Raw genomic sequence first — 22503 nt, 5'->3', positions numbered from 1 at the left:
AAAGTAAGCAAAAGTCTTAAATCGTAACTACTGTCCTGCAGTGGTAGGTGGGGGAGGGCAGAATGGTGGTGAAAGAATGTGCTGGTCTAGCCTTGTGTAAGACAGATGCCAAGAATGGCAAAATGTTTAGCTTCTAAAAGACCTTTGCCTCTTTGTATTAAGCAAACCCTCCTCTCTCTGTTACTACTCAGTAAACTTGCTTGTGGCTGTCCCCCATTGGGGTATGTAACCATAGCTCTGTCTCGTCTTCCCACTTTCCCCCTCATATTTGATTTAATATTGATTAAAAACTTAAGGAAAAAGATTATAAGAAAAAAATGGAGGCGGGGCACTGTATTGACCAGTAATGCAGAGTGACAGTTCTAGACCTCCTGCCTGTGCCAGGGGCTTTCGGAGGAGGAGAAATGTTATCCAGAACTTGGCGAAAATCTCCTATGCAAAGTCAAAGGTTCGCTACTTTCCTGCCAAACATCACTTTGGATTGCTTAAAATATATCCAGTGGGAGGAAAGGTTGATACGAGAAGACTCACGTTGTATCAGTATTTAAGTTCTCTGGTAACGCGTCAACAGGGCATTGGGATTTCCTTCAATACTCAGGTGAAGCATATTGGCAGTTCCTGCATCAGGTGGAGAGCGTGAGTCCAGCAGCTGTCCTGAGGATGTCTCACCTAGACCGTGTCGTTGCTGTTTTGCGCCCGTGACTGACGGTGGCAGCTTCTTATCTTTCTCCTGAAATCCTGGTGCAGGGAACCAGGGGAGCGATTGCCAGTGCTGAGCCTCTTCTGCCCCGCTGTCGTAACCAAGATGTGTGCTGTTGGCTCCGACTCCAGGGTCCTGGGGCAGTAACAGTCCTTTGAAGGGAATCCCGAAAAGACCCACGCAGATAATTCCACGACCACATAATCTTCATACCTACTTCTGAGGAGTTCAAAGCACTTTCTGTTCGTATCATTCATTTTTGTCTACCTGTAGCAGACATGAAGGGGTCACAGGGCTGCTTTAAAGGAAAACAGGAGGATGAAATGGATGTCGGAAGAATGGCATTTTCTCTCAAATTAAGAACCTAGTCAGTTTTGGATGTGCGTTTTAGCCTACTCAGGTGAAAATTCACACTGCAGTATAGTAATGTGTGATTTGCTACCCTATGGTAGTGTTGTCCTGTATGACAAATTCATCTGTTTCTTGCCTTGGAATCTGTATTTCTGTGGTGGTTTCACTCTCTCCCAGAGTCATCAGTAAGCAGTGACAATACTGGTGGTTTTCTGTTCGTTTATGCCGGAGATCTAGGAAGCTCTCTATCATCCTTCTGGATTGGGCTGTAGGGGGAGGAACAGGGTGACCCTTCTGGTGTTAGACTGTGGGTCCTGGGTTCCATCTGCCCAGGGTGTCCCTTCCATGCGGTTTGCTACTGCTTGTATTTCTCCTCGTGCTAGAGTTTCATCCATTAGCAGGACTCAGGCCTTATAAAGGGAAAAATTGGATTTAAATTAGTGCATTCATAGCTTTTTGGATTTCAGGGACTAGAGAGCTATGGGAAAAATCTTCCAAATTTTTATTTTGCCAACGAAGGAGTTAAAAAAATCTTCAGTCCCCTACCACCATCACTGTCATTTTTTCCTTGCTTTTGTTGCCTATAGAGAGTTCATGAAGGAAAGGATATTTTAACTCCAGAAAGGTAGGAAAGCTGTAATCTCAGACTATCTATCGGTCCTTTAGAGACAGAGTAAATTGAGCTTTATAAAGAGTTCACTATATGTCATCCTTTTTTTTTTTTTTTTTTTTTTTTTTAATTTCGCTGTAGGCTGACTGGTTAGAACTTTATTTCAGACCAGAGTCTGGGAAGCACTGGGCGGGGTGATCTCTCGGATTCCTCTCAGCATCCCCCTTCTGTAACTTGAGTGGGTGTAGGATCCTCTTGGTTTCTCTTTAGCTCTTGGGTGCAAGCAGAAAGGAGGAGGTTGGTAAACGTAAGTGCAATACAGGACAATTGCCAGCAACTTCTCTTTCAAAACCACCCAGCTGTAATGTTTACACAGCGTTGATTTGCTCCTCTGCAAATCAGCTGCAGATCCTTTTCAAAGGGAAGAAATATTTAGAGCTATTGAAGAGCTCTTTAGAATCTTGACTCTGGCTTCAACTGCTACCCTAGTTGGACCTAACTCTCTTAACTTGCTCTGGGTTTCTAGGTCCTCAAAGCTAAGTAATTAAAGCTTCCAGTGAGTTTAACTGGGTAGCTCATTGTTCAGATGGCTTCACATTGGCATTGATCATAGAGCCCTTTCAAAGCTATTAAATTCCAGTTCGTTTTCACTGGAAAGTGATTTTAAAGTAATTTTACAATGGCTGTAATTTAAAAGTAATTTTACAATGGCTGGAGTTTCATTGGTCCATCTGTAAATTGTGGTTATCATTGTGAAGAAGGGCTCTTTTTCCTTTTTGATAAAGGGTTTTGTTGAAAAGAACTAGTGTCAAAAAAATTAAGGGAGCAGATCCCTGTATGTTTTGTGTCTGTTTTCTGTGCAATACAGAGTCTGTTTTGGTTATCATAAGGTTTTTGAACTACTTTAAAATGTTCACCCTTGGGCCAACACAGACTCTGACTTCTTCATACACATTGGAAAAAAGTATGTGGAATATGATTAGATTCAAAGTTTTACTTAAAAAAAACTTAGGTCTTAAGGAGGAATCCAAATGAAATACCTCTTCTTGTCTGAGTTGTAAAACAAAAACGATCGTGATATTTAATGAAAAAAATTGGTTTCTGTTCATAGATATTAAGAATGTATACGTAAGTAAGAATTATTCTCATTAAAAAGATTTATAGCAATTTTAAAGTGATTATTTTGTAGGTTTGCTATTTGTAATGTTCTAGAATTTGTTTTATTCATCACTTGTTTTGCCAACTAAAACCCAAACTAAAAAACTAAAGTGTTTTTAAATTTAAAAATTGATGAGACTTGCGTAGGTGGCAGAATGCCAGGAAGGACCAGATTCTTAGCTGCCTACACACTATTATTCTGAGATGCTGTTATTTATTTATTTTTAAAATCATTTTAAAAAAATTTATTTTATTGAAGTATAGTTGATTTACAATGTTGTGTTAATTTCTCCTATACAGCAGAGTGACTCAGTTATGCATATATACATATATATATATTCTTTTTCATATTCTTTTCTATTATGGTTTATCACAGGATATTGAATACAGTTCCCTGTGCTGTATACAGTAGGACCTTGTTGTTTATCCATTCTATATATAATAGTTTGTGTGAGATGCTGTTATTTAAACAGTTTAGCTAACAGCTGAAACATGACTTTCTCTGAGGGGGTTTTAGCCTTCCTAATCTCTTGGCCCTTCTTGCCTTCCTTCAGAATTAAGGAGCCTGATCTTGGATATTGGATCAGTGTTTTGTTCCCGCATAGATAATAAATTTTGAAGCAGAGAGTCTCTGTCCTTGAAGAGTTGCCTTCATATGCTTGTGCAGAACACCTAGTTAAGATTAGTTAAATAATGACATTTATTAGCACATATAAATATGGAAGCCAGAAGGTGGGGTAGGATTCAATGTGACATCATCTAGAGGTGCCAGCTCCATTTCCATGTGAATGTCTTGGCTCTCCCCTCCTCCATTTCCTCAAGCCATCGTAGAGAAGGCTGCAGCATCTCCAAGCCTCTCAACTCAACACACAGTCTAGAGGAAGAGAAAACGACTTCCTGGAGGTCCCACAAGGTAGGGGAAAGTCTTTTCCAAAAGGTTCCAGGGAAGCAGTCTTTGTGGATCTTTGACTAAGGTTGAGTCACAGGCCCATTCCTGAACCCGTCTTTGGTGATGGGAATGGAATTGCCCTTGGATCAGTCAGGGTGAACCGTAGAGCCGGGGGTGGGGCCAGCTTCTCCTGGGGGGATGCCTTGGAGGAGAAGTGAATACCTGAACAAAGTCAGGTTCATCAGGAAGGAGGGCGGATGACCGACACAGTATCCCCTACACTCCCTGTTGTGTCCCCGGTACCTAGAACAATGCCTGGCACATAATAGGTTGTCTGTAAATATTTATTAATTTGTTCTTTTATCTTCTGGCATCATTTCTCAGACTCTTTGTTTTCTTTTGTTTCCTGGGACATAAACATTTATACCTTGCTTATTATTATCTTACTTTTAAAAGCTATTTTAAAAACATTTATGTAAATAGCCTGTTGCTATTTCACAACTAATAGAATTATTAAAAATAACTTATAACTAAAACAACTTGAGAGGTATGTGTTTAGACAACTTTGCTAGCGTATCCCATTCTAAGGGCTCATCTTGAATGAAACTAAAAAAGCAAATTTGATCTATTATTTATAACTTGTAAGCCAGTGGAAGTATAACAGAGAATGTCATCTTATAATGATGGCATATGGTAGGAAGCATAAAATCTCACATTACTTGTCGACACTTGTTCAGTTAAACGAAGTGAGTTTAGTGTGAGATTACTATAAATCCTGTAACTAAGGCGGTGATGATGTTGCTTCAGTAAAGGAATCTGTTAAGAAGATACTCACGGGCTTCCCTGGTGGCGCAGTGGTTGAGAATCTGCCTGCCAATGCAGGGGACACGGGTTCGAGCCTTGGTCTGGGAAGATCCCACATGCCGCGGAGCAACTAGGCCCGTGAGCCACATTACTGAGCCTGCGCGTCTGGAGCCTGTGCTCCGCAACAAGAGAGGCCGCGATGGTGAGAGGCCCGCGCACCGCGATGAAGAGTGGCCCCCGCTCTCCGCAACTGGAGAAAGCCCTCACACAGAAACGAAGACCCAACACAGCCAAAAATAAATAAATAAGTAAAAAAAAAAAAAAAAAAAAAAGGAAGATACTCAGAAGCTTCCCCACTGATCTGTAGTAATATGGGTACATGTATATTTTACCTGTTGATGTCATAAACTGTAATTCAGTTCTGATATTTAATTAAGTATGTTTAGCGTCCAGATAACGGACGCCCTGGCTGATCCTCTGCTCTGGTGCTTGTTGCCTCACAGGCAGCACAGACCTTAGAGGTACTGGCTCCTGTGTTTCACCACATCCCAACATGTGGTCCTTTGCACTTGGAAATGAAGCTACTGACCTGCTGAGTATAGAGCGTGGTCTGTGTGTTTTCTCTAGTTATGGTGCAAGGTTTGTACTTAATCATTTGAGTCATGGCTGGTGTATTAGGGTACATGCTTTGTGGCTCCGAAAGGTTTTCGTTGATGTGTATGAGGATCAAACCTACTTTTTGATGGCCTTTAGTCTAATGGTTCGGAATACTTTCAAACATTGAGCTTCGTGGCTTACAAAATGATGTATTTTCTTCAAGTGCCTGGTGGTGGATAGGAAAACTCAGGTGAGAATGGGCTTTTCCCCAGGTCATCTCTGGAACCAGTGAGAAACAAAGTTTAATTACTATTTAAGACTTCCTTTTCTTACCCCCCCCCCCATTTTCATATTCCTCTGTGTTGTTAATTCCAAGTAGGAAGTTCACATTTTAGACCTGAATGCAGGGTCGTGGGGTTGAGGGCAGGGTTTACTTCCCGGAATGTTTGTTTCATTGGTTGCCTTGAGACTTCTCCAGGCCCATTGTTTTATGTACTAGTGGTATGAAACCTTGATGGGGGGCTCTCCTTGTTTGAGTTCACTCTTGAAACATCCTTGTTGCAAATTTGAGAGATGCATATCTCTTGGACAGGTATATTGCTATGTGTGTTTTAAGAGAGAGTTTTAAATGATTTTCATTGAACAGTTGAGTCCCTTGACGATCCAGCAGAGGTTGAAAATTGATGTGAGTGAGAAATTCTAAAGTGAGGAGAGAATTTCCCTTTAGCGTTGAGTGGCCAGTTGACATTGATACTCGGGATGTATCCAGGCACCATAAGCATGGTCAAGTGATTTTCAGGGTCAGTGTTCAACAACCTGTGAGGAGAACAGAGACGGTAAAGGTGGATGGATTGACTCGGGTCAGTGAGCCAAGGGGGGCAAGAAGTTGAAGTTGTTTGTACTAATAATTTCTGAAGTGATAGCTCATGGGGTTGAGGCAAAGAAATGGTGCTAGGAAGGATCCGATATAGTGAAAAAAGACCGAGGTTCAGCTACTAGAAGACTCTATTCACCATTTCATTAAACATTTAGGCAACTTTTGCTGAAATTTTATTTCACCAACACTTTGTCTTACATTTCTGTTCAACACATTCTGGTTAATACTGTGATTTAAGGAAGAAATCAGTATTCACTGTGCTTAGCTCACACCCATTCTGAAAAATTATGAAAAAAGCATTTGCTCTTGGTGAAATTGGAATCTCATTTCCTTCCTGTCTGTTCCTTGCTGTTTCTTAATACAGATCACTCCAGGCTAATGAGAAAAAATTCAATAAATTTTATCAAGAACAGAATAAATATAGCAAGGTTGATCCCTGAATATTTATGAAACATAGCAGTAAATGAATAAAGGAAGGCATTAATAGTTTGTTGTTCTCTCTTGGATTTTATGGAATGGAAAATCAGAGTCCAGGAATCATGGTAAATACTCTGACATATCCATGCTAATAATTTAGATCATAACACTGTATTTCTCCACCAAAAAGCAAAGGTTAGAAGAAAAGGAAAATTAAATATTGAAAAAAATCTATGGATTTTGTAATAGGAAAAATAAATTTTAACGTAACATGCATAATTTGGAAAATTTGGGAATATATATAAAAAGGAAAAGAAAAACTAAACGTTAGTCATACTAGTCAGCAATAATCCCAGATAATGTTTTGAGTATTTTATTCCAGATTTTGTTTTCCTGTGTATAGTTTTTTTTTTTTTATTACTGTGGTTGGGGTTATTTTTAGTAAGTTTCAAGCATTTATGTTACATGAAAAGATAAGGTGGACAGTTGGAGAGAAAGATGACTGTTTCACCCATGGTTAAGAGTACAGTATGGTCTATTGTTGAGAGAAATCTTATAAAATATGGAGTTCTAGAAAAGACTATAGTTATATATTTGGCTTTTTATTTAATATATTTTTATAGAACTATGCCTGTAAAAATGAAAGACACAAGACCTAGAATAGCCAAGAGAATTTTGTAAAAGATTATAGTTGGAGGACTTAATGTTACTGAATTTGGTATTGGCCTAAGGACAGACAAAGATCAATGGAACAGAATAAAAAGCCCAGAAATAAACCCGCACATTTAAGGTCAATTGATTTTTGACAGAGGCGCCAAAGTATTTCAGAGGGGGAAGGATAGTCTTTTCAATGCATGTTGCTGGAACAATTGAACATCTACGTGCAAAACAGTGAATTTAGACTCTTATCTCACATCAAATGCAAAAATTATCTCAAAGTGAATCGTGGACCTAAATTTAAGAATTAAAACTGTAAAACTGTAAAAAATTTAAAATTAAAACTGTAAAACTGTAAAACTCCTACTCCTCCTGTAAAACTCCTTTGTGTGTGACTTTGCACGGAAAAGATTTCTTAGGTATGACATCAAAAGCTTGACCCATGAAAACCTTAATAAATCAGACATCACTAAAATTAAAAACTTCTGCTTTTCAAAAAACAACATGAGAAAATGGAAAGACAAGCCACAATTTAAAACTCGTTCTGCAAAAGGTCTTCTTAAGAGGATGAAAAGACAAGCTCCAGACTGGAGAAAATATTTCTAAACTACATATCAAAAAAATGGACACTATCTAGAATATATAAAGAGCTCTCAAAACTTCAGTAGTAATGAACAAAAATTCCAGTTGGAAAATGGGCAGAGAACATAAACATGAACAGACTTTATGGATATTTCACTGAAGAAGGATACGCAGATGGCAAATAAGCACATGAAAAGATGTTCAGATCATTAGGCATCAGGGAAATGCACATTAAAACCACAATAAAATATTGCTACACACCTATCAGAATGGCTAAAATAAAAAAATAGTGACTTTGAAGATAAAAATGGTGGGCTTAATTTAAAAAAATTGTGACACTAGCAAATGCTGCTGAAGATGCAGAAAAACTGGATCACTGATATATTTTCTGGTCAGAATGTAAAATGCTACAGCCACTCTGGAATCCAGTTTGGTAGTTTCCTATAAATCTAAACATGTCTTTACCAGCAATTGCACTATTGGGCGTATATCCCAGAGAAATGAAAAGGTACGTTCACATGTAAACTTGTACACAAATGTTCATAGCACCTTTATTCAGAATATTGAAAAAGTGAAAACTATCCAGATGTCCTTTAATGGGTGAATGTTTAAACAGCTGTGGTATAGCCATACCATGGAATACGATGTAGTGGTAAAAAGGATCAGTACATGTGACAACTTAGATGCATCTCCAGGGAGTTATGTTGCATGAAAAAAGCCAATATCAAAAGGTTAAATAGTCTATTAATACAACGTTCTTAAAAGAACAGAAGTATGAAGATGGAGAACAGATTAATGGTTGCCAGGGGTTTGAAACGGGGGACAGTGTAGCTGTCGGGGGGTAGCACAGAGGAGCCCCATGGTGCTCAAACGGTTCTGTATTGTAGTTGTAGTGATGAGATTTAGACTGTGGTTCCACGAATCTAAACATGTTATAAATTGCATTGAAGAGATGCTCACCATTACTAATCATTAGGGAGAGTAAATCAAAACCACCCATGAGGACTTTATACCCATTAGGATGACTATTATTAAAATAACAGGAAATAATAACTGTTGGCCAGCATATGGACGAATTGGAACCCTTGTGCATTGCTGATGGGAATGTAAATTGGTGCAGCCATTATGGAAAAGAGTATGAAGTTCCTCAACAAATTAAAAATAGAACTACCATATGATCCAGCAGTCCCACTTCTGGGTATATATCCAAAAGAACTGAAAGCAGAGACTCAAACACATATTTGTACACCCATGTTCACAGCAACATTATTCACAGTAAGCAAAAGGTGGAAACAATCCAAATGTCCATTGACAAATGGATGGATAAGCGGATGTCGTATATCCATCCAGTGGACTATTATTCGTCCTTAAAAAGGCTGGAAATTCTGAGATGCTACAGTATGGATGAACCTTGAAGACATTATGCTAAGTGAAATAAGCCGGAAATAAGAGGACAAAGGTATGATGCCACGTATAGGAGGTACCTTCAGTAATCAAATTCATAGAGACAAAAAGTAGAATGGTGGTTGCCAGGGACTAGGAGGAGGGAGGATTGGGGGGTTATTACCTAAAGGGTACAGAGTTTCAGTCTGGGAATAAAAAAGTTTTGGTTGGTGGTGATGGGTGCACACAATATGTGTGTACTTAATGCCACCTGAAAATGGTTGAGATGGTAAATTTTCCATTATGCATATTTTACCATAATAAAGAAAAATGCGTGGAACTGCAACGCTCACACACACACAGAGAAATGTGTGCATTTAAACTGGTTAAATCTGAATTAAGTTTGTAGGTTGTACCAATTTTCTGGTTTGATACTTTCCTGTCGTTTAGCAAGATGTTCCAATGAGGGAAACTGGGTGAAGAATACAAGGACCTCTGTATTGATAATTATTTCAAAATAAAAAGTTGTTTTATTTTTTAAATACAAGCCCCAGATTTCCCTGGTGTACAGGAATTGGGCAAAACTGGCTGTAATTATTGGAAGAGTTTGCCATTTTGTTAGATTCTTCACCCATTTGTAATTTAAGAATTAAAATTCTAAGGTCTAATAGAATTTTCCATTTGCACCATTTTTTTTTTTTTTTAGGTAAGAGTCCGCTTGGAATGACTGTACTGAAATTTATCAGTGATTGATTTTGACTTCAGGTTATTATATTTTCCAGATGAAAGAACGAAAAAAAGAACAAATGAATGAATGGATGAATGAATGAATACATACATACATAAATACATAAATAAATAAATAAATTTCTGTATAGTTGACTTTCTCTTAATAGATTTGGTTTGGGTGTTTTAAGAAAAGCATCATTCATATTTTGCTTTTTAAAGATCTTGCTTTGCAGTGATTCTTTTTTTTTTTTTTTTTTTTGATACATCATCTGGTAAACATTAGAGAAAATTTGGTGAAAATACAGACTTTTGTGTTCAACTAGGCTGAAGACTGTTCTTGGCCCCTGAGTGATGCCGGAAGGCCAACAAGGAGGAGATTGTTAGTAGTGTTTATTTACCTCTGTGGACAGAAAGGAGGGAAAGGAGCTGACATTGATGGTCAACATTTATGGAAGCCTGTGCTCCAACTACTGTGCAGATGCTTTTCCACATGCCCTACTTAGGGTGGTTAAGTGTTCTCCAAAAGAGGATACTGAAGCCCAGAAAGAAACGTGCTGTTCCCAAGTTGGGCAGCTGATGAGTGCCTGAACTTGGATCCAGACTTGCTTGGGAGAGGCAGTAATGTGCGGACCATGAGCAGGCTTTGGGTCAAGGTTAGGAGTGTGTCCATCTTAACCATCTTTACTCACCTTTCGCTCTGGATGGCCCTGGTTTACAGGCAGGAGGTATTTACAGCACACATTTGCATGGATCGATCCTAAAGATGAATATTAAATATTATATTTCAAAAAAGTAGTAGATAAATTATCTGTTGATTTGTTATATATTCAGTAGATATTTATTGAGTCCTTCACTGGTTCCAGGCACTATTTCAGGCACTGGGGATACAGCAGTGGACAAACCAAACCAAATCAAGGAAAATAAGTAAGAAATATATGTATGCTACGTGGTGGTAAGGGCTGTGAAAACATGTTTGGAAGGAAGGGTGATGGCTGTGCTGGGATAGCTGATGTTTTGAGTAAGGTCATTAGGGAGAGCCTCACAGGGTCCCCTGAAGGTGAGGAGGAGTGAGGCTGCAGATCTCTTGGGGAAGGACACTCCAGACAGAGGGAATGGCAAGTCTGACAGCCCCGAGATGCGAATGTCTCTGTGCACTTGGAGCAGCAAAGTGGCCGGTGCATCTGGAGCACGGTGGCTGCATGGGGGCTGGGATGGTTAGGTGTGAGGTCGAGGAATGTAGGGACCACACTGGGCAGGGCCTTGTAGGCCATCATTAGGAGTTTTGCTTTACTGTGTGAGATTGGAGGAGGCTGGAGGGTTTTTTTTTTTTTATTTTAATTTTTTTTTTTATTGAACTATAGTTGATTGACAATTTTTCAGGTGTACAGCAAAGTGATTCAGTTATACATACATATATATCTATTTTTTTCAGATTGTGTTCCATTATAGTTTATTACAAGATATTGAATATAGTTCCCTGTGCTGTAAGTAGGTCCTTGTTTATTTTATATATAGTGGTGTGTATCTGCTAATCTCAAATCCCAAATTTATCCCCCCCCCATTTCCCCTTTGGTAATCATAAGTTTATTCTCTATGTCTGTGAGTCTGTTTCTGTTTTGTAAATAAGTTCATTTGTGTCATTTTTTAAGATTTCACATGTAAGTGATATTGTATGATACAGTATTTGTCTTTGTCATACTTCGCTTAGTGTGATAATCTCTAGGTCCATCCATGTTGCTGCAAATCGCATTATTTTATTCTTTTTTATGGCTGAGTGATATGAGGCTGGAGGGTTTTGAGCAGGGGAGTGTTATCTTCTGACTTAATTTTGAAAGGATCACTTGGGGGCTTTGTGGAGAAGAGGCAGAAGAGAGACTGTTCTGGAAGCAGGTGGGTGGAAGGCAGTTGCTATAACACAGGTGGGACATTGCAGAGGCTTGGACCGGGGTGGTTGTGGTGGAGGTGCTAGGTGGTCGGATTCTGCTTATCTTTTTCAGATTGGGCCCACAGGACTTACTGATGGATTAGATGTGAGGTATGAGAGAAAGAGAGGCATCAAAAAGACTCCCAGTCCTTCGGCCCAAGTGGGAAAGAGATGGATTTGTGAGTGCCATTGGCTGAGACAGGGTAGAGCCTGGAGGGGCAGGTCAGGAGCTCAGTTTTGGGTTAAGAATAAGCTTCATCTTTGGGTTCTGAAGATGAAATGAGCGTCACCTGTGTGCAGATCATCGCTGTAGCTCTTCTGAGTAGACACAAGTAAGTGTAAGATGTGGTTCTTGCTCTCAAGGAACTTGCTGATAAATAAGGGGAGATAAAGTGCATACAACTGTAAAAAGTATGTGAAGTTTGTGAGTGACTTTAGGACTTCAGCTGAAGGGTCACCATGGGCTAGAACGGTCTAGGATTATTAGGTTGACTTTTGTGAGGAGCTGGCATTTTACCTGGGCTTTCAAGTATTTGTTGGGCTTTGTTAGGTTAGCGAGCTGGGAAACCAGCCTGTCTGGAGTGGTCCAGGGCACAGAAGTCAGAGTATCCAGTAACAGGGCGTGAGTCACGTTGGCCAACAGGGCGGGTTGAGTTGGAGATCAGTGGGGGCTGAGGTTGAGGAAGGCCCTGGGGTGCTGGCTGGGGAGTTTGTCTTCATTTTGTAGGTAATAAGCCATTACCTTTGAAGGGGTTTGATTCATGTAGTTGAGGTGATTGAATTACGGCCTTAGGACGTTTCATCCCTCCCATTAGGTTGCCTAGAACTAGGCCTCTTCGGTGTCTTAATTGTGCTTGTTCTCTGGTAGCTTCCTCGTTGTCAACTATGTTCCTCCTGACGCACTTGCCCCTTTGGCCCCCTGGACCCTCCTAATTCTTGAGTCACTTCCAGTCTCTGACCACAGTGCCTTCCTCATTTACTCAGGAAATATTTATTGAGAGCCTGCTCTGTGCCAGACCTCGTGCGGGACGTAGAGGACAAAGCAGGCGGGTCTCGTGGGGAACAGATATTGAATGAATGATTGTAGGTACCACTGCATCATTCCAATCTTGCGATGCCCTCTGAAGGAAACTGCAGAGCACTGGGGAAGGGGTTCAGGGTGGGCCCCCTGAGGAAGAGGCTCTTAAGCTGAGGCCTGAGACCTGAATAATGTGGGGCAGAAGGAAGCGGGGAAGCATTTCAGACCACGGAGGCCTGTGCCGAGGCCCTGTGGTGGGATGAGCTTCCTGTGCTCTGGAAAGAAAGCAAAGGCTGGTGTGACTGCAGCGTCATGATGGGGTGTCCTCTGAGGTCTGTCCTTGGACCTCTTCTCTCACGCCGCCCCCTCTCAGGGAATCTCGTCTCTTCCTTTGGCCTCAGTCATCACCTGGGTGGTTATTTCCACTTCTTACCTCCCTCAGGACATTCAAACTTCCTTGCCAGGCATCTCCGCCTGCGTGTCCTAAAGGCGTGATACACTTAACATGTTCTAAACCCTAGGAAGGATCTTCTCACTTCGCTGTTTCTCTCATACAGTCTATGTTCTTGGGGCTCTACTTTTCTTCATGCATTTCTCCTTGTTGCTTTTCCACCCTCTCTTTCCTGTCAAAACACGGCTCAAATATTACTCTTCTGCAAAACCTTTCCTACCGATTTATCCCTACCCCTGTCTACTGCAGCAGAATGAATGAATCCTGTGACCCTATAAAATGCTGCCCATTTCTTTATTAACACGATTGGTTCATACTACTGACCATTGCATATTTCTCTGTGCTCTTAATGGATTGAGTCCTTCTAGACCTTATTTCCTTGGTGCCTTGCATGTTATTTGGGACTTAGAGTTTTACTAAATAACTGTTTTATGAGCAGAATAAAAATAGATATTGAAACACGGATGGAAATGCTTTAAATAGGCCAGTGAAAGTAGAGAGAGAGTCATGTCCCGTACAGAATAAGAATATATCAAATGAAGAAAACCCATCCCTCTGATTTTGCCCTTGGCATCTTAATAAGGGGGTACTGTGGGTTATTATTCTGGTTGAAGGCCCTGCACAGGCCTTGTGAAATCTGAAAAGCAAGAGATATTTTTTTTTTAACATCTTTATTGGAGTATAATTGCTTTACAATGATGTGTTAGTTTCTGCTTTATAACAAAATGAATCAGTTATACATATGTCCCCATATCTCTTCCCTTGGCAGGAGATATTTTGAGAGAGAATTGGTTCAACCTTTGGCTCTCATCCTTTACTTTTACAATTGCATTGTCAATGTCTAGGGCAAAGGGTAAGGGATCACCACATCCCTTGATTAAAGAAAAGATTTGGAAAGATTGATTAAAGAAAAAGAAATAATATTGAGTGGTAAATGGGCATCCCCTCCCCCAAGAAAAAATGTAATTGATAGTGAAGTCTGATAACCAAGAATCTACTTGGAAGTAATTAGTGTTTACCAAGGGTGCTTCGTATAATCCATTTATTTTAATTTCTTTTTAATTTTTTGTGATGATGGAGGTGACAGGCTCATTGTTCACTTGTTTTCGGCTCTTCCCCGCGGGGGTAGCTCTTCACATGCCCCCCGTTCTGTGTGACAGGCTTCAGCAAGAAAAGACAGGATCGCATGTCGGTGGCTTTCCAGTCAAGGGGGAAAAGTCAGGGGGTCACTTGGCTTGCAGAGATGATTGAATTAAGACACCATTGCCTACCCCGGAGTACTTAAGCTCATTTGTACCTTAACATTTTCTCTTCCGTGCCAGCATCAGCCTTGCAGGTAGATGCTCATTATTTCTGACTTTCTAATGGTAGCCAAGTCATCACAGGTTTGGGTGAGCTGCCTGGTTATTAGGTAATTGCTCTCTCTCTGTTGTAGGGCAGCCAATTTTGTCATAAAGCTGTCGTGAGCCCTGAACGCGGGCGTGTCTTGTCTGCAAGGCTTCCCTGTTTCCCTCAGTTTAGGTCTGTGCTGCAAGGGCCTGTGAAACACGGAACGGTGCCCTGTACTTCGTGCTGGGCTTTGCATTTCAAAGGAAAGGATGCAGGAGGTTTTCTCTTGGAGAGAGGGATGCCTGGTGCCTGGGGAGACCTGGGGAAAACATTACACTCTAAGATGCTCTGATTTGTGATTTTCAGCATTTCCATGATAAACAACCAGTAGTAAGGAGGAAAAGAGCCCCAAGGAGAAGCAAATAGAAACCTGGCAGAACCTCACTAAAGCCCCCCTTTAGTGTGTACATGTGTTTTCTGCTCTTAAGTGGAGTTTGAGTGTGAGAAGGCATATATATTCGACTGCGGTGGGTGGGAGAGGTTGGAGGAGGTTGGGTGAGGGGATGCAGGATGCTAGAGATGGTCTGATGGTACTTAACTAGGGTCTTGGCTACACTTGTCCACACCTGCATTCCAGTGTTTGTTTTGGAGGACTTAGCAACAAAGTGTCTATGCAACGTAGCAGCTTTTTATTAGACTATAAAGCATGGCATTGCCCCTGGAACATCCTTTATTTTTGCCATGCAGCTTCACTTCTAATTTGTTCTCTGTAAGCATAGCATGCCCTAAGTTATAGGAGCTCTTGATGGTTGTAATTCTAGGAGATCGGTTGGAAGGGACCATATTGAAACATCTAGGCAAGTGTATTTCAAATGTCAGTGATTGGAGCGCTGGATTCATGATTTTTGCCATATTTGAGAGCTACCTGCACTATTACTTAATAAGTTTTCTCTAGATTATATCCTCTGTTTGGCTTAGCTTCATCTTAAGCATAATATCTGGATTTCGTAAAGTTGCAGTCTGGATTCTGGAGCCAGACTGTCTGGGTTCAATCCCAGCTCCAGCTTTCAGGTTCAGTGACTGGAGCAGGGCTTGCCATCTTTCCGCATCTTTGTTTCCCAAGTACAAAAGGGGGATAATAATAGTATGTGTCTCATCGGGGTTTTGTGGGGATTAAATGAAAGAAAAAAGGAAAAGACTTACAGTAGTACCTTACACATAGTAAGTGCTCACAGAGTGCTTTATTAATAGTTATATGTTTTTCTAATAAACCTGAAAATATTTAACCGTTAAAAAAAATCCCTTTTATGCCAGCTAAAATTAGATCACATTCTACCAGCAGGAATATGGATCTTGCTTTGAGTAGCATTGATTTTTTTTTTTTAATAATAAATCTTTTTTAAAAAATTTTATTTATTTATTTATGGCTGTGTTGGGTCTTAGTTTCTGTGCGAGGGGTTTCTCTAGTTGCGGCAGGTGGGGGCCACTCTTCATCGCGGTGCGCGGGCCCCTCACTATCGCGGCCTCTCTTGTTGCGGAGCACAGGCTCCAGACGCGCAGGCTCAGTAGTTGTGACTCACGGGCCTAGTCGCTCCGCGGCATGTGGGATCTTCCCAGACCAGGGCTCGAACCCGTGTCCCCTGCTTTGGCAGGCAGATTCTCAACCACTGCGCCACCAGGGAAGCCCGAGTAGCATTGATTTTGTCATCTGGTCTCATCCTTGTTTTTGTGCTTGATTCTTTCCTACATCACCGGGACTAAGGCCCCGGGGAGTTCAGTGCATCTTAGCCCCTGACACTCTTAGAACAGCCTGCCTTAATGGGGCCCAAAGCTTCCTCCCATTGGTCCTCGTTTGCCCTTTGACATCACGGGAGCAAAGTCTAATCTGTCTTCTCCATCACAGTCCTTTACATCATTGAGGAAAGCTGTTGTGTCTCCCGGAATCTTCTCTTTTTTTCAGCCCTGAAAGTGTCAGCTTTTCTTCTGAAGCGGCCCCCTCCCCGCTGCCTTGCTTGTCTAATGTCATCTTTTCCATGGAAGGAAGCTGTGGGAGAAGAGACTTGTCCTAGGACACCTGGGATACGTTTTGCTGGTACTAATGAGTGTTCGTAAACCCTGGGAGCACCTGAGCCTGGAAGCAGCCAATGTCTTTTCAGATGCAAAAGTTGCAGATGGGAAGCAGATAGGCCAGTATTTCCATTAAGAGCCAGGAACATTCATCTCGAGAAGTCTTGGAAGACACATTGTTGCCTCCCTGGAGGGGAACCACGTGGCAGGTGAACTTGCTTTTCACTGTGTACTCTTATCTTTCAAGCTTTGTACTGTGCTGTGTACGAAGCCTTCCTCAAGCTTCGTACCTGTTTAAAAAAACCTCACATGCACATTCGAGAAAAGCAGAATTATAGACTCCTGGAATTGGAAGGTATTTTAAAAAAATAATAGGGAGTTCATCAATAGTAAGTTCCTGACTAAGGGAACAAAAAGATAACAGGTGCAGTGCTCAAAGGAGAAGACAAAATAAATAAAAATAACAACAAACCTTGTCTCTAGCCTCCCTCCCCTGTCTGCAGGTCCCATTTGGTCTGGCTGGTTCCTGATTCTCTTTTAAGATCCAGCTTGGGTGTTATTTCCCCCCCGGGAAGCCTTCCTTAACCCCTGAACCCTCTCCACGGGGCTGGAACCAGGATCTCCCGTCCCGTTTGCAGAGCATCCTGTGCAAACTTCTAGACACATATGATTCTGCTTACCATAGCCTAGTATCTATTTACCCCTCAAACTCCATACCCCAGACTCCTTGAGGAGGGGCTGTCTCGTTAATATTTATATTCCCAGCATCTGTGATGATGCCCGACTAGAGAATGCGTGGGCTGTGCATTTACAGAGCGGTGTGGAGGCTGTGAAGGCTTCGTGGGGCAGCTGGTGCTTGAGCCGCCCTGAGGTCTCACGAAACACTTGCCAGGCTGAGAGGAAAGGGACAGCCCTCCAGGCAGAAGGACCAGCAAGTTCAAGGGCACAGAGGCACTGCTGAACATCCTTTTAGAACAACGGCGCACTCTAAAGAAATATTTTAATCCAAGACACATCTAATATTTTATAGCAAAGCATATCTAATGTTTACCCAAATTAGTTGAAAGCTTTGTGCTTCTTAATCTTTATTTCAGAATGAAGATGATTCTGGTTCATTCGTTAGTTGATTTATTTGAGGTTGTATTTTGAATCATCTGATGTGGATGAATGGGGGGTGTCCACGGGGTTGGGTATTCTCTCCTTCCTGACCCACCTCTTTCCCTCCCCTCTCGCCTTCTTTTCCTTTTCTCCTCATTTTTGTAGGAATCTACAATGTAAAAGGTGTTGTCCAGACAGTCGGGGGACCTGAGTGAGGAGTTTATGGTCTTGAGATGAACAGGACTGTGTCACAAGGCAGAAAGGGATGAGCTGCCGGAGAATGCTCGCTGGGTTCTGTAGGAATCCACAGGAAGGAGAACTTCCATCTAGAGAAGAGCAGAGGAGGCTTCTTGGCAGGGACCACGTGTATTCAGCATGTGGGATTTAGGTGGGCGGGTACTTGGGGTGGTGGATGTGAAGGAGGGGGTTGAACGTGGTGGGCATTCCCAGGGGAGAACAGAGCAGAAGCAGAAGTCTGCAGGCCGCACAGCCTGGAGTGGACTCAGGAAATGACGGCGATCCGTGTGGCTGGAGAGGACAGTGAGGAGGTTGGTTAGCAGGTGGTTGTGGAGGTCCCTAAATGCCAGGGGGGAGGTTGGGATTTTCTTCTTTAGGCAGTGAAGGAGGGGGCTCACTGAAGATGTTCAGCCTGCAATTGATGTATCAGAGTGGAGTCAGAGTCAAGTATCCTAAAAAACCAGATAAAAACCAGTTGGAAAAGCTACTTGCTAAGTCTAAGAACCTACAGAAGCAGGAAGAAAATGATTCTTGGTCACGTGGTACTTTGAGATCTTCCAGGATCCCTTCTGTGCACATTTTAATACAGGGAATGGCATAGGGCAGATACAGATTGGAAGTGACCAAAGGAAACAATCAGAATGGTCATCTCTTCCTGAGAGTCAAAGGCAAAGCCACTCGTCAACTAATTTGATCTGTGATTAGAAGAGTCGTGTTGCTGCCTGGTGTGAGCTGAGTTACAAGTTCATTATATCCATTTCTATTAGCGTTGGGGTGCCTGGTAATTTTTCTACGGTTTTGGTTTTGATAATGAGGAATTCTGAACCTCTTCCTGAAATATAGGAATAGAAGCGCCCCATGAAGCACAGGGCTTCCCGAGACTCTGTGTTTTGCTGGTTCCCTAGAGGAGCTTCGATTTCAGGAACATCGGAGAGAGACTGTATGCGTATGGAGATACCCTCCAAATGGCTTTTAAAGCTACAGCTGGCTAAATGAGAAGACAGGCTAAACAGACTTTCCATGTGAATAGAACATGATTATAATTATTTTTATCCTTGAGTTGTGAGGCATAGTTTCTGCCATGTGCAGATTTGCAAATTTTTATGACTCAAAGAAATTTATTGTGAAGTGAGGATACAGAGAGACATCATTTTGCCTTTGCTCAAGACTTGGGATTTTGCACTTATAGCAAGTAAGTCACACTTTGCTTTTCAGCAATGGGGAGAAAGCATGTAGAGTGAGAGGTTGTCGAGAGCTTTTAGGGTTGTATCATTTGCTTCTTTGGGGCCACTCTTCACTATTTAACTTCCCTCTTTATTACCGTCCCTTCTATGGACTGAATTGTTCATTCCCCCCCTCCCCCCCAATTAATTTGTTGAAAGCTCAAACCCCCCAGTGTGATGGTATTTGAAAATGGGGCCTTTGGGAGGTAGTGAGGTTTAGATGAGATCATGAGGATGGGGTCCTCATGATGGGATTAGTGCCCTTATAAAAAGAGGCATCAGAGAGCTTGTTCTCTCTATCTGGCTTGTGAGGACACAGTGAGAAGGAGGCCCATCTGCAAGTCAGGAGGAGAGCTCTTAACAGAAACCAAATTGTCTGGTGCATTGATCTTGAACTTCCCAGCCTCCAGAACTGTGAGAAAATACCTTTCTGGTGTTGAAGCTCCCCAGTCTGTGATATTTTGTTATGGTGACTTCAGCTGACTAATACAGCCCCACTAGAACAAAGACTTGTAAAAGTACAGCTGAGGGTTCAAGAACATGTGATTACTACATAGGAATGCTGTGCCAGTCCCTTTTGAGGCTGGTTCTGACATGCATTTTTGGCGTGTAAGTGTCTGATAGAGACAGGCTGAGGTGAAACTGGGGTCTGCTTGTATGACAGATTCTAGTAAAGGGGAGGACATACTTTACTTAAGAATAAAAAAAAACTCTTGGAGCCTGGGACATTGTATGCCCTATGTATAGAAACTTGGAGCCATTTGGGTTTTTAACTAGCTTAACATTTAAATACAAAAATTCTTGGATACGTGGAGAGATGAGCGAATTGGTTAGTTTATGATTAATATCAATTTTGGAGGCCAGAGTCCTGTAGCAATAAAGGAAGTTCCTAAGACAGAACAGTTTAAAACAGAGAAAAGGTCAAGAGCAGTATGGAAGCATTTCAAAGAGCTCGAAATCCATCTGTCAGTTTTGGCTCTCCTAGAAATCACCCATGCGCAGCGGCTGAAGGCCAGCCTCGCGTGGGCCAAGGTGTGTTTAGAAAAACAAAGGAGGAAGGAGAAAGAAGCTCATATCTGTATGTGGAGGTGGTCCCAGCGAGGTTCTCGTACCTCTCAGATCTGAAATACAGTGGGATCCCCCGAGTACGTGGTTCATGGGTCTCTGAGGCTGCAGCCCCATCAGAAGAGCATTTTACTGTGCTGAGCTAAGAGTCCTAGGCAATATTTCATGGGTTTTATTTGGCTTGTTTCTTTTCTCATTTGTGCAATAATGAGCTGTGCTTCTGTTAAAGTTTTAGGACACAGAAAGATATTTTGAAGAGGTCTGTAATCCAAAAAAATTATACACAGATATCTTAAATTTGAAACCACCTAACTCCCCAGTATTAATTCAAGCAGTTAGAGCGTTACATTCATTCCTTTAGATTAAATAATATTAATAGACTGTGTATACCTACCAGGAATAGTTTAAGCAGCAGGGAGATTTAGTATATAACTCACTGAAAACTTCTTTCCTTAAAAAAGTTGATTGACCTTCTATAGGTCCATGAAGGTGAGTGTTAAGTTCTTGAAAAATCAAATCAAAACAACGTCTGTGTACCAGGAAGCTACATAGCAGCATTGGACTTGTACTGTCCAAGACGCTAGCCACTAGCGCACGTGTAAATTCAAATTTAAATGAATTAAAGTTAAACACAATAAAACATTCAGTTCCTTAGTGCACCAGACACATTTCAGGTGATTACGGCTACAATAGCTGTGGTTACCCTGTGAGACAGCAGGCATACAGAACATTTCTAACCACCGTAGTCATTTCCATCAGACAGGGCCGTGTGAGACCGTGTTCTCTGCCCCCACTGACTTTACTCTGTCTTGGATCCAGGACAAAAACATGTGAAAAAGGAGATGACAAAAGAAAATGTAATCAACGTGTTATCAGCAGTGTCGCAGTGCAGCGTATGATTGATTACTGGAATAATTTTATAGGTAATAAGTGATACAAGACAGTAGGCTGAGATGGTCAGGGAAGAGCTGTGATTTTTATTTGATATTCAGGTAACTCATAGGATTCTGAGAGGCAGTGATGAGGTGGGAGGCATTCCGTAAGAATGTCCTGTAAGTTTTGTGGGGAAGGGAGGTGAGGGGGTAGTATAAGATGTGTTTGAAGCAGGAACAGCTATATAGTTAGCAGGACCGAGGGCAAAATAAAAAGGTGGGGTCTCTCGTTAAAAAACTATTGACAATTTCCAGACCATGACAGCAGAGCATGGGGCCCCAGCATAGGTTGCCTGCCCTGGTCTGGGGAGTGATGAATAAGCCAAACTGACTGGGTTCTACTGAGTTCTACAGATGGGTAGTAAGAGATATGACCAGAAGCACTATCAAAGCTTCAGCACTTTTCTCTGTCTCACTTTTGCCATCCCAAGGCATCCTGGGTTGTTGTTTGGGGCCAGAGCCCTTCTCGTCACCCGGTGACTTGTCCTCCTTCCTGAGCATGACACCGAAGACAGTGTGTTATTCTTCTGGACACAATGCAAAGCGTGGTGCACGGCCAACTCCTTCATTTCTACTGATGGCAGGCATTGGCTCTCCAAGGAAAACAAATGATGCAGTTTAGAAAGTACCAGCTGATGCCGTGCCAGCTGGGGACGTGGCGCTCATTAGCATGTTAATCCACGGTTGTACCAGAACTTCCCTCTTCGGCTGAAATGCCTCGAAGGGATTTATCACTCCAAATAAAAACGCAAAATAGAAATCACTGTGGAGGTAAAGACAATGCGCATACCTTAAATAAAAAATAATGGTGTTGGGAAAATGGCGCCGATAGACTTGCTTGATGCAGGGTTGCCACAAACCTTCACTTTGTGAAAAATGTAGTATCTCTGAAGCACAATAGAGCAAAGTGCAATAAAATGAGGTATACGCCTGTCTTTGCCTACTATGTGGTTGGTTACAGAGAATAGTAATAAAATAATATAGACTTTATGAAGATGTACACCTTTTCTTTGGTGAAGAGTTCAGATTCCCTTTATTCACACTTCTTTAATCCCTACCACACCCACCCTGGTCCAGCGGGGTAATGTCTAGTTTTACTTCTCTGGGCAATAAACACATTTCCTCTTGGCATGATTTAGCTTTTTAGTTTGAGATGATTGTAGACTCACAGGCAGTTGTAAGAAATAATAGAGATCATACGTACCCTTTATCCAGTTTTCCTCAATGATAACGTCTTGCAAAGCTATAGCACAACATCCCAACCAAGACGTTGGCATTGGTGCAGCCCCCTGATCTGGTTCAGATTTCTCCACTTTCACCTGTATTTATTTGTGTCTGTCCAGTTCTGTGAAATTTTATCAAATGTGTAGATTCACGTATCACGACCACAGTCAAGATTCTGAAG

General features: G+C 41.7%; 1 protein-coding gene across 12 annotated transcripts in view; it reads left to right on the top strand.

The window, feature by feature from the left end:
* The window catches only part of MTUS2 (microtubule associated scaffold protein 2), a 505324-nt gene that overhangs the window by 61430 nt on the left and 421391 nt on the right, over window positions 1-22503 (top strand). For 2 of the 12 annotated variants that reach the window (XM_082435505.1, XM_082435501.1), the window contains exon 4: window positions 3374-3732. The exons of 9 other annotated variants lie outside the window; for them this stretch is intronic. The gene's annotated coding sequence lies outside the window, so the exon portion shown is untranslated. The remainder of the gene's footprint in view (window positions 1-3373; window positions 3733-22503) is intronic. One more of the 12 variants, XM_082435502.1, reaches the window with a different exon arrangement.

Source organism: Balaenoptera physalus, assembly GCF_965194825.1.
Source record: "Balaenoptera physalus genome assembly, chromosome: 18".
Classification (NCBI taxonomy): Eukaryota; Metazoa; Chordata; class Mammalia; order Artiodactyla; family Balaenopteridae; genus Balaenoptera; species Balaenoptera physalus.
Note: the sequence above shows the minus strand (reverse complement) of the source record. Positions and strands in the feature narration are given on the sequence as shown.